Raw genomic sequence first — 12327 nt, 5'->3', positions numbered from 1 at the left:
TTCCGCGTGTAAAACCCCAAGACTACCTGCTTACTCTATCAGGACTCTAGGCATGGGTATTTCAGCCTAGTTAATTAGAGGAGACTGACACGCTATTAGGGACCTGCTGTGCAAGTAGGCCATTAAGAAGTGTGACCCAGGAGGGGTCCCGCACTTGCATGCCCAGGAGACGCTAAGGGGAAATCAGCTTACTTTATAATGAAAAGCGCGTTGGAGTCCTTCGAGCTTCGGTTTGGGCAAGTTCCATAATCTGGGTCTCAGTTTCCTCCTCCGGAAAACGGGTCTATCAATACCCGCCTACTATACGGAAGTGCGCCGTCAGAACTGAATGCGACGCTGTACGCCCGTGACTCCAGGTGAACTGGGGAAGCTCTGCACGTGCGAGCTGCCCCCGCAGAGAGAGGAGAGGTGCACGCCTGGGGACAGCCCGCGCCCTGACGTGGACCCCACGCGCTCCGAGGCCGTGCCGTCCAAGCTCGCGCATACCCCGGGCCAGGGACCAGGCTGGCGGGCCTCTTGAGTAGCTCGTGACGCCGGCGAAGGCGTGGGGACGCGGGAAAAAGGCGGCGAAAACCCAGGGAAGCGAAGGGGTCGGTGCCCCCCGCAGAAGGAGGACTGGGCGTGGGGCGGAGGCCGAGGCTCCTCCCGCCCCCGGCCTCCCCCGTCTTGCCCCCCCTCCTCCGATTGCTCCCCGCTCCTCCCCCGCCCCGCGCGCATCCGGCGGCGGGCACAGGATGTTCTTTCGCTCGGGCCCCCCCACCCCCGCCCCCGCTCTCACTTTCCCTCCGCTCCCATCCCCCACTCCCGCCGCCGGCACCTTGTTTAACTCTTTCCCTCCCGCGCTTCGCGGCGCCCAGCGCGCCCTGGCGGAGGAGGGGGGGTGGTTCCCACCCTTCCCGCCCACCCCCAGGACCGGGAGCTCGGTCCAGGGCGGCACGGGAAGAAGGGCCCCAGCCGAGCGCTGGGCCTCGGTTCTCCGGATCCACTGGCTCGTCGGGGGTGGGAGGGGAAGGGATGAAGAGAGATCCTAGGGCCTGAAGCCGGCCTTCTTCGGATCCCCCAGGCCAGCTCACCACCGGTGCCGGGTGGGCTAGGGGTGGGGGTGCCCGCAAATCCAGCGAGTCCCGCGACCGAGGAGGGCAGCCAGCTGGGCGGAGTTAGCGCCAGGCCAGGCGTAGAGTCAGCAAGGTCGAGGACCCCAACCTCATCCTCTCCCTGGTTGGGATGAGAAGGGGGCCCCCGGGTCTCCGGGAGAGGATGGACAGAGGTCACGCCCTTCGCGTACACGTCACTGTTTCCAAGGCAACCAGGGGCGGAGACGCGGGCTGGGGAAGGAGAGAGCTTAGCGAAACAAGGTTGCTAGAGACCCTGGGACCCGGGAGTGCGGGGTGCGTTGGGGTTGGGAGGCGGCGTGGGCGGCCTTTTCAATCTTTGCTTTTCGCTCTCTGGTGCTCAAAAAGCTGAGGGCCGGACAGGTTCCGTTCATTCGACAGACGTTCGTTGAGCTTGGACCGTGCTTGGCATCAGGCTTAGGCACTGCGTTCTGGCGGCGCTGGATCCGAACCCTGCCCTCGCTGATTATTTTGAGTCAGGGTAGAGTGGCTATGCATCCTGGGTTACCTCCGTGGAACTGGTGTTAATTGTTAACAGTGTCCTTTTACTCGCTTAGAAATGTCTCAGTGGGGGGTTGGAGGACAGTAGTTAAGGTACCGCATCCCCCAATTCAAGAAAAGCTCCCGCAGAGCAGGCTGCTGTCTGCTCACTTTGCAGCCAGCACTTTGCGTTCTCTGTAATCTTTGCCTTTCATTCTGCAAGGTAAGCATCTCTCTCACCTTTTACAGATGAAGCAGGCTCAGAAAGGTGAAGAGGCTTGCCCAGGGCCATACAGCTAAGTGTTGGACCTACGTCATTGTGGCCTTCAAAATCCAAGAGCCCAATCTTAGTCTTTCTTTTCAAGACAGATGATATTAAATAAGTAAATAAATAACCCTGTCCCTGCCGCGAAGGAGCTTATAATATTTGAGGCTGAAAATATTACAGGACATAATGAAGCAATAAAATCTAGGAAAGATTAAAGGCCACCCATAAGGCTTAGAGGGAAGTTGATGACAAAATGATCCAAGGGTAGAGATTATCAGTGCCTTTGAGCTGGGTTATGAGGTGGTGATGGGATCAAGCTCACTGGGTCTGTGTGTTTGTGTGTTTGTGTGTGATGTGGTGCCAAGAAAGAGAACAACTTAAGGGCATCAGACCAGCGACCCAGAGCGAAGCAGGCTGGACTCTCCAATGGCAAGATCCCTCTGTAAACCCCAAAGCCACTGCTTGCACTCTTTTCTGCCCTCCACCCTCCTCAGTGGTTTTTCTGTTCCTTGCTGGAGCACAGGCTCCAGGCAGGCAGCTAGAATCATTCCATTCAGCACTCCAGTACTTTAGAGTTGGTATTTGGCACAACCTTGGTAGCTCCGACGGTAAAGCATCTGCCTACAGTGTGGGAGACCCGGGTTGGATCCTTGGGTGGGGAAGATCCCCTGAAGAAGGAAATAGCAACCCACTCCAGTGTTCTTGCCTGGAAAATTCCATGGATGGAGGAGCCTGGTAGTTCATGGGGTCGCAAAGAGTCAGACAGGACTGAGCGACTTCACTCACTCTAATGTTAATTTGGATGTCAGCTTCTCTCTTCTCATTCCCCACCCCTACCCCAAAGATTCTGGGAAATTTAAAAACCAGGGCTGCTCAAAACAAAAGGGCCTGCATGAGCATCAGGAAAGCAAAAGGCTTGATGCTGACAAGGAGACCAAGCCAGGAAAGAGAACTGTGAGGAGAAAAGAGGCACAACCCAATGGACTGGACACTCGGGGAACACTGGATGCCTTCCTACCACGCACCAGGCCTTGTGCTGGATTCTGTGGTTTGGGCGCACCATGAATGAATGTGGGCCCCTTCGTATGGAACACACAGATTAGTAGCTGGTGTACCCAGTGTGCTTGAAGAATCTGAAGTTGATAACATACACAATAAACAGTGTTTGAGAAAGATTATTCCAGCAGGGTGTGTAGGAGGAAGGAAAAACCTGGGTCAGAAAGGACAGTGTGGCAGTGACTGTGGGAATTTGGGCCAAAGGTGGAATCTATGGTATTGGAAAGGAAGGTGTGAGGAAAGTAACAATACACCTTGTAATAAAAGCAGGAGTGGGAAGAATTTGGTAATAGATGGTGAAGGAGAGAAAACAGTTAAGAAATTTTTAAGTTAATTTTTTTTTAGATTTTTATTTTTGCCTGCACTGGGTCTTCATTGCTGAACACAGGCTTTCTTGAGATGCAGCCAGTGGGGGCTGCTCTCTAGTTGCAGTGCACGGGTTTCTCATTGCAGTGGCTTCTCTTGCTATAGAGCACATGGGCTCTGGGTGCACGGGCTTTAGTAGTTGTGGCTCAAGGGCTCTTAAGTGTGGGGTCAGCAGTTGTGGTACACAGACTTTGTTGCTCCATTGCATGTGGGATCTTTCCAGACCAGGGATCGAACTGGCATCCCTTGGATTGCAAGACAGATTCGTAACCAGGTCCATCAGGGAAGGCCCAAGAGTTAAGAATTAATCCTCCTTCATGGTGAGTTTGGGCAGTAGGAAGGTTACTGCAGGCAAGGAGGAGGAGCTGGTGTGAGGGACCTGAGGGTGAGTTCCGTCCCTCCTGGGCCATGTGAGGGCAGGTATCCTCTAGGTGATTGGACTTGGACACAGGGACATCCTAAAGAGTTGTGGCTGCCTCGTAAAAGAGTGTCCTCGTCACTGTGGGTATGCAAACAGCTTCAGAACATTGGCCTGGGATACTGTGGAAAGATTTTATCCATCAGGTAGAAGGCTGGAGTCGACACAGTGAAAGTGGCTCCTGACTGAGGGATTTGGTGAGCGTTGGCTGGGTAAGCACATGTGTGGGAAGGACGCCTGTATGTGTGGGAAGATGGTTGGCATCCATCGTCTCAACTTTGGCTACAAAAGGTGCCCGAGATGCCTGGGAAGTGGGGGTTGAGGCCCAGGTGAGGCATGTCAGCAGCCTAGGATCCTGCCCCACCCACCCCCCGCCCCACCTTGGAAGGCCCTGGAGCCCAGGACTGTGCTGACTGCCAGGGCATTTCCTGGAACTTGGCAGAGGATGGAGCCCCTCCCTGCCTGCCCTGGCACACTCCAGGTACACTGTGTCCCGGGATGTGGGGTGGGGGTGGGGGGTGGAAACCTTGCAGACACCCCAGGAGACTGGGGTGTAGGAAAGGTCCCCACCCCCCAGGAAGAGTCCTGGTTTGGGCAGACATCTGAGCTCCCGCCCTGCGGCTGTCATCCTCACAATGGCCCCACCAGACCCCAGGGGACAGAGGCCCAGAGGAGGAAGGAGAAGCCTTGTGGCTGGGTGGCAGGATTCGTGAGTCTTTGTTGTGGCTTTGGGTGGGAGGGTGGGTAAGGCAGAAAAGCGGGGTCTCAGGCTTCAAAGCACCTCCCCACCTGCTTCTTCCCTGCGGGGTAATCTTCAGGGGCCTAGTGGTTTTGAGGGGAGGGGACAGGAAGAGACTCTGAACTCTGGGTCAACCGAGGACAGAGATGGAGAAGACTTCCTTGCCCTGCATCCATCCCATCTCTCCCAGCGTCGTCTTCTGCTCCCCTCCACTCTAGACCAAATTTCTACTTCCATCTGCAACTAACAGTTACGACCCCCCACCATGCCAAGACCTCCAGAGGCCTCCCAGAGTGGTGGGAGAAGGGGACGATCAACTTGTCTGGCGGGCCACACCTGCCGGGCTGGGTGAGGTGAATGCCTCTCCCGAGTGGGCAGAGCCCATTCAGGTCCGGCCGGGGCGTGGGGGGCGGCGCGAAACGCTAGAATGGAGGGGCGAGAAGGCAGAGGGCTGCGCGAACCGGCCACGTGGAGGTCCAGAGCGACAAGCAGGGGAGGGAGCCGCGAGTAGGCCGTAAGCTCGCTCCTCCCGCTCGAGGGAGCCTCCGAGAGAGTTGAGTCGTCGCTGACCGCAGGCTGCAAGAGCGGTTGATCTGGTGAGCGAGCACACCCACTTACCCAGCTGCTGAGTCAGGCTGTTCTCGCTCCCCGTTCGCCCGCCCGCCCGCTCGGGACATTGTGTTCCAGCCCCGGCGCGCTGGCACCCGGCCCAGGCGCTCACACCAGCCTCCTCGCCCTGTTTGTGCTCGCGGCTTGCGCTCGGCGCGCAGCCTCCCCGCCGCCGCCGCCGCGGTCCCGCGAGTGCACGCTGGGGCCGGGCCCGCCGCAGACACCGGGGACGGTCGGGGGCTGGTGCGCAACTCTAGCACCCATCCCCCTATCCCCTCCCCTCTCCGCCGGCCCAGGGGTCCCTGAGGCTCTGCCCGATCACCGGCCTTAGCAAACCCAGATCACTCCATCCCCCACATGAGTCCCGGTTCGGATCCCTGGGCGAGTGGGGGGCCTGGGGCAGCACAGTTGGGAAGGGGCGGGGGGCAGATATTGGGAGCTAAACGCGAGAGAAGGAGCCACCCAGGCTGCCACCCCAGCCCCACGGGTGCTCAGTCCAGGAGTCTGGAGGACGAGAGCAAGGAACGCGCCAGCCCCATACTTGCGAGACCTGAGATGCGGTCACGTGACAACGGAAGCCCGCTAGAGGGGGCCAATTCAAGCCATCTCCCCGGAGCCTCCCGGTTCCTCCGACCCCTTCCCTGATTGATCCTTTTTTCACACAAGCCTGGAGACTCCAGTGATTCCCAGGGGCTGGCAAACCAAGCCCAACTTTCGGCTAGCTTGGGAACCCCCTGGCTGGACGCCAGGAGTGAGTAGGAAGAGCCTGGACACTAGCGGGTGGGAGTGGGCGGCGTGGTGGAAGACCACGACCCCAAACCCGAGCCCGACCCCTCCCTTCGTCCAGCCCAAACCTGGGTGTATTCAGGGCCACGTCTTCTTACCCATCCTTCTGCAGAAGGAGGTCCCTGAGCGCTTGGCCTAAAGGTTCCTGGACCAAGGAAGGGACAAAGGACTTAGATACCGAGCACCTACCATCTGTAAGGATGAGTTCGCCCCTGCTAAGGAGATCATTAAAAAAGTTTCCAACGCAATTCGGAAAGTCCTTTCTTCTCCCTTCTTCCAACCTCCACAGTCTGCTGTGCCATTTCCCCCATGCTGGGAGGACCCATCTTCCAAGGTCTACCCACCTCTCAAGCTCCAGCTCATAAAGCCTGTTTGGAACAGTGCCGGCCAAATCTGATTCCTCTCTCCTCTGAAAGCCCAGCACACTCAGTCTGTACCTTTCTCAGGGCACAGCATGTGGCCTGTCTCATATTCTAGTGATCTGTTTACTAATCCTGTTCTTCTAACCAGATTAGAAAGTCCTTGAGGCAGAAACAAAGTCTGCTTCTCTGAGCCTTCTCCCATGGCTTGAGCTCATCCCCCACAGGCCAAGCTTGGCACTGGAGTTGATGTTCAATAAATGTTAGGTGTATTGAAATGATTTCCTGCCCTTGGGCAGTTTGCAGGCCAGTTGAAGAGACAAACACATGGCATGTGAGGTTAAATAATAACCCAAGCCAGCAGGTGGTGAGTACCAAATGTGTGAGAGCTATAGGGAATCAGTGGGAAGGAGACGGTGATAAGGGAGAAAGATCCCCGAAGGCTCTAGGCTTTGAGCTGTGTGTGTGGAGGAGGAGAGAGAAGGTGTGGAGGTGACTCAGTCTGGTTTACATCACCGCAGACCCGCCTACACACTAGGCACTTCACCATGCATTATCTCTAATATTTAAGAGAGCGGGCTGGGTTTGGGAAGAGTGGAGGGGACCCAAGCCAGACGTGCCCAGAGCCAACCAGAGCTCAGAGGCAGCCTTGGATCTGGGCTTCCCACTCTCACTCCCCAGGCACTGCCTGTTCCCTGGCCTGCCGCTCCTACATACTACACCCAAGAGAGCTGCCCAGCACTGCCCAGCTCTGGATGCCCTCTGGTCCCTCCCTAGTGCACAACTGGCTGTGTGACCTTGGGCCAGGCACTTCCTTCCCTACACCTCTCCGTCGTCGTCGTCTGTGCCTCCATTGCAGCATTTCCAGGCTGTGACTCTGTGAGTCAGTGTCCCAGGGATGCTTGCCACCTCCCCTGATGTGACCTGGGCTGCTGTGGCTCTCCCCTCCCCTAGCCCCTACCCCCCTTGTTGCTTCCTCCCAGTCTGGAGCTGCTGAGAGGAACACTGGGTACAGAGTGTGAGCAGGGATAGGAGGTTTCCTGTGGTTGCAAAAGGAACATCGGGACTTTCCCTGCTGTGGGAGAAGTGGGGGAGGAGGAGGCAGGGCCAACCTCGAAGGAACCTCTGCTCTCTTCCCTCCCCTCAGTGCTCCCAGCTCTGAAAAAGGCTGGTACAGTTTGTTACGCTGGGGCCGGAATGTACCGTGTGTTTCATATGGCCTCTGTCCAGTCCTACACTGGTTGCTTTATATTTATACTTCCTTCTTCAGCCGTGGCATCCTGCTGCCTGTCACCCCTGCTCTCATCTGCCCACCTCCCACCTGGGCTCCCCCATTCACCAGGGGTTCTGCACTCTTCTGGGTGGTAAGGGTGGGGGGCTGAGCAAGCCCTGGAGGAAAGTTGGACTCTGGGAGGTTGAAGCTGTCAGTCCCCTTCTCCCTCCATCAGCCAGCCCAAAACAGCCTCCAAGGCCATGGACACTCCAAGCTGGGTCTGAATTTTCTCTGGGCCTTTGAGGTTGACCCCCCTCCACCACTCCTTGCCACCCTTATTTTTCTGAGCACTTAAACAGTGTGCTTGAGCCCAGCTAGAGAGGTGAACTGAAGGCTCTATTTAAGTTGCCACCCCCCACCCCAAAACCTTGGCAGACTTGTTAATCCTTGATCCTCCAGGCATCCATTACAGAACAAGGCAGAGGTGGGAGTGGGGGGGGGGGATTCTACCCCCACTCCCCCTACCCTAGGAGTCAAGCTTACCTAACAGAAGCTGCAAAATGGAATTTGACACTTTGTGACAAAATGATTTTTGAGTTGTGACCACTTTAATCTCCTCAAAGTGGGTTTGACATTCAGAGATCGATACATTTATGATCTAGCCTTCCTCCCACAAGAGCACATGATGTTATTATTCACAATAAGAACTAATGTCCATTGCCTCCTAGGGACCAAGCATTGGGTTCAGGGGTTTATATACACAAGCTCATTTACTCTTCACAGTGACTCTAGGAGGTGGGTGCTTCTGTACCTGCCTTTGACAGTTAAGGAAACTGAGGCTCAGAGAAGTAAGAGAGCTGGGATCCACATTTAGGTCTGTCTCACAGCAAAGCCAGCACTTCTGAGTGTCCTGCTAGATGACTTAGGTCTGTATCTAAATCACAAACCCTCCATTTCTCAAGCCTCAGAGTCCTATTCCGCCCACACTTCAAATGATTCCAGGAACTCTGCATCCTAAGAGCCTATATATGCCTGGAGGTATAGTATGACAGCGGGAAAAACATTTTCAGCCCATTGGAAAGGCTGAAATGCAGAGGCCCCAGGGGACACTCAGTGGTGGAGGTAAGTGGTCAGACCTGCTGGCTATGGGCAGCCTCAGTCATTTCTCGGCTGGCATGCCAGCTCCCACTCAGCCCCTCACCTAGGAGTAAACTTTTTCTCACTGTACCACTCTGGAAACTAAGAACCAGACCTTGGATCCAGGACTCTGAACTCAGAACTTATGTGGTACTTGGTGACATGGTGGCATGGCCTCTCCAAGGACCCATTTACATTTACAGCAGGGCTTTGGCAGAAATCACCACCATTATGTCAGATCCCTGGCCATCTTGGGGTGTGTCCATTTCATTTATATTTCCCAACTCGCTATGCTCACTATGATCTTCATGATCCTCTAAAGGAAGGAGAATAGTGCCCATTTTCCTAATGGGAAAACTGAGGCATGAACAGCTCAGTTGCTTACTCAAGGGCAAGAAATTAGATTTGTGACTCTGATATCTGGGGTGCATTGTTTCATAACACTGAGCCTGTCCTAAGACACAAAGAGTTTCCCAAGATGTCCCCAAGCCTGGTGACATGTGACCTTTCATCCAGCCCTTTCACCCTAGGATGCTGCCCATGCCACCCTTATCTACCCCAGGGCTGAAGCAAGGGCCCCAGACATCCTGTAGTCAGCTGGCCTGGCCTGGGCTCTGGCTTCCTGTCCTCTGCGGCTCTCACAGGCACATTTTGTCCCCTCTGAGGCCAGTTCTTTCTTCCTCTTTTATCCTTCCTTCTTTGTCGCTCTTTGCTCACTGAGAGTCCTGTTTAAATGCCTCCATCCATCTGTGTTTGCTTTTTACCTTTGTGTTCTGTATGTCCCTTCTCCTGGGAAGTTTCCTAAGGTCCTCCGTGCCCTCTGCCCTTGACACCATCTTGTTTTTAAGGAAGCATCTTCCATTTCTACCCCCACCCCCACTCCTCGCTTTGCTTCCAACTTGAGAAGAGGGGTCAGATTACTCTGGTTCATGCCGTCAGTGTGCACTTAATGAATGCCTACTCTGTGGCCCAGGAATTGTGTTAGTGCCTAGGATCTAAAGTCCAAAAGCTGTGCTGGAGCATCTATTAAGCACCTACTGTGTGCTTATGCTTCAACCTAGGGACACGTAAGCTGGTCATTGTCTTCAAGGAATCTCCAGGTAAGAGAATTCCTTTGTGGTATAGTGGTTAGGACTCCAGGCTTTCACTGCTGAGAGTCTGGGTTCAGTCTCTGGTCAGGGAACTAAGATCCCCCAAGTGGTACAGTGTGCTGCCCCCAAAGATCTCCAGGCTACTTGGGAAGATGCATATGAACAAGTTACTATAATGCCCTGGGAAGTCAGAGACTGGGTGTGACCAGAAGCCTCAGGAAGGGCTTTTCTGAGGAGGCCAGTCTTCAAGCCTGAGAGGAGCTGGCCAGGCAGAGAAAGGGTGCAGGGAGTGCCAAGTAGAAGGAACAGTGTGTATAAAGGCACATGGCGTGAAGCTGCCCTGGGTTCTCTGGCGGACACTTTGAGTTGTTTGGTCTGGCCTGAACCTGGAGTGCAGGTTGGGGAACCTGAGCAGATGTGGCCAGAGGCAGGCAGCCCCAGATGGTACAGAACCTCCTGTTCAGCCAGAGTTGACCTTTATCCTGGAGCAGCCAGAAACCAAAGCAGCCTGACGGCTCCCTACAGCCTAGGAGCCCCAGGGTTGGGCTGGGGCCAGGCCTGAAATACTCTCAAGTCGCCATTAACCCATATTTACTGCCCTTTGGCTCCATAAGACCTGAGAGAGAGGCAGACACTTCAATATAATGCTGTTTCCAAAGCATAATCATTCATTCATTCATAAATGTTTCACAAGTTCTCCTGTTTGCCACCTGCGGCTCTGAGCACTGGGAAGGGATCATTGACCCCCTCCACTGAGGTCCCAGCTTGCAAGAAATTTTACCTCTTTGGCAGCTGGGGAGGGAGGATAGGCCACAAACAAACAAAACAAAAGAAGTAAATGAAAAAGATAATCTCAGATCGTGCTGAGTGCAGAGAACAAAGCACAGTGGTGCAACTGCAAATGATGGGCTGAGTTGGGTGGTCAGTGGAGGCTGCTGTAAGGACAGTTACCTTTGAGCTGAGACCGAGATGGCAAGAACAAACGAGTATGTGAACGTGCGGGGACTTAGGGTTCTAGGCCTAGGAAAAATCACTTGCAAAGGGCCTGAAACATGACGGAGCTTGGTGTCTTTCAGGTTTAGAAAAATGCTGGGTTCATTACTCTCCGGCAATTCTATGCAAGGATCATTGTACTCATTTTGTAGAGATGGAAACTGGGTATCAGAATGGTTAAGTTCCTTGGCCAGTATCCTAACTGGTAGTCCAAATTTGGGCTCTAAATCCACTGCTCTTTTTTTCTACCAAAGTATCATGTTGGTGTACAACCAGTGTCCTAAATTATTTAGAACCATCCAGTTTCCAAAATTCTGCCTCACTGTTCTCTGGACATTCACCCTGGACCTTCTCTGTGTCCCAGATCATGACTTCAAGCCCTGTCTCTGCGTTCTACCAGCAACAGCCGAGAATGGGCGTATCATCCCCCTAAGCCTCAGTTTCATCATCAGCAAACAGGGAGAGTAAGAATCCCAATGGCATAGGCTTGCCAACTGAGGATTGAATGAGGTCATCTATGTACGGTCAGTACAGTGCCTGGAGCAGGGTACACATTCCACTTGTGGTTGTTCTTAAAACTGGGGTCGCAGGAGAATGGTCCTGTCACCATGTGCAGGCCTCTGACGCACGTGCAGGGCCTGGGCGCTGCGGGGGCAGAGGACAGCCGGGAGGGCCTCTTCCCTTTGCCCAGCCGCCGGCTTCTCGTGCTGGGATCCCATACTGACACATCTTGTACTTCCCGTTTCCAGGGAAATTCCTCGCCTCTGGACCGCACCCGCCCTTGAACACCTCCCGGTCTCTTTGGGCAGAGCGCAAGCCAGACAGAGCTGGGGACAGTGAAGTGGCCATCCTCAGCCCTGTGTGTGCCAGGAGCCCCCCTCCCGGGGCGTGGGGGGCGGGTGGCCCCGCTGCAGGAGGGCAGGGGCGGCAGAGGGAGCCTGGCGTGGGCGGCTGGGACAGAGTCCTTTTTGAAGGAGGTGGGGACCCCGTGAAGTACGTGACTTCTGACCCTTCAGCCTGCACGCTCCAGTTAGCAGGACAGAGACCCCTCCCCATGCATCCCCAGCCTTCCCGGGCTTTCTGCCCTGCGGGGAGGCCCTGTCACCCCGCCCCCCACAACACCCCCCCAGGCATCCTTGAGAGGACCAGCTGGAACTGGGGGCTGGGAGCAGGCAGAGTCCTGCCAGGGGTCTCAGACCCCTAGCCTGTCTCCCCCTACCCCTCCCTCGACACAACTGCTGGTTTAAAGCAAAACCTGATTCCGTCCTTTCTGCTGCTCGGTGGTGCTGGCACTGCTGCCTGGGGTTATTTTTAGCAGGGATGCGGGAACGCACATTTCTCCCGGACTTTCACTGGGGACACCCCCACCCCGCCAGCCAAGACTCCCCCTGGGGAGGCTGTTTCGGAAACCCCCCCTCCCAGAAAGGGGAAACGGGTGTGCTTTCTGTTCCTCCAACTCACCAGAACAGGAGTTGCAGTCAAGCCTGGGGCTACCCTGGTGGGAAATTCTAGGTTCCAAAGCCTTCATCCCTGGTCTCTGTGTTCCCTTAAATCTGGGGGGCCTGATGCTCAGTGTGTGGGAGTTGGGGTCCAAGGAGAGCCAGCACTATGGACTCCATGGGGGCACCAGTTATTCTGGGTGGTGTTTATGTGGATACTTGCTTTATGATTCATTAAACTGATCTTGCCTGGTCTGTGTA

The 12327-nt window shown here is 55.2% G+C and overlaps 1 protein-coding gene and 1 long non-coding RNA gene across 11 annotated transcripts in view; one reads left to right on the top strand and one right to left on the bottom strand.

Annotated features, from left to right (window-relative positions):
• ARMC12 (armadillo repeat containing 12) overlaps positions 1 to 6609 on the bottom strand; it is a 23157-nt gene extending 16548 nt beyond the window's left edge. For 7 of the 9 annotated variants that reach the window (XM_070777865.1, XM_070777870.1, XM_070777871.1 and 4 more), the window contains exon 1: positions 193 to 681. The gene's annotated coding sequence lies outside the window, so the exon portion shown is untranslated. Of the gene's footprint in view, positions 1 to 192; positions 682 to 6023 lie in introns of those variants that run through there. The other 2 variants (XM_070777872.1, XM_070777873.1) reach the window with 2 other exon arrangements.
• LOC139178943 (uncharacterized) lies at positions 1115 to 12327 on the top strand. Of its 2 annotated transcripts, none has more exons than XR_011563370.1 (2): positions 1115 to 4409; positions 5715 to 12327. It is a non-coding gene; the product is annotated as an uncharacterized lncRNA (long non-coding RNA). The 2 variants fall into 2 exon arrangements; XR_011563369.1 differs by lacking the exon at positions 1115 to 4409 and adding an exon at positions 4441 to 5035.

The sequence above is a fragment of the Bos indicus genome, chromosome 23 (genome assembly GCF_029378745.1).
Source record: "Bos indicus isolate NIAB-ARS_2022 breed Sahiwal x Tharparkar chromosome 23, NIAB-ARS_B.indTharparkar_mat_pri_1.0, whole genome shotgun sequence".
Classification (NCBI taxonomy): domain Eukaryota; kingdom Metazoa; phylum Chordata; class Mammalia; order Artiodactyla; family Bovidae; genus Bos; species Bos indicus.
Note: the sequence above shows the minus strand (reverse complement) of the source record. Positions and strands in the feature narration are given on the sequence as shown.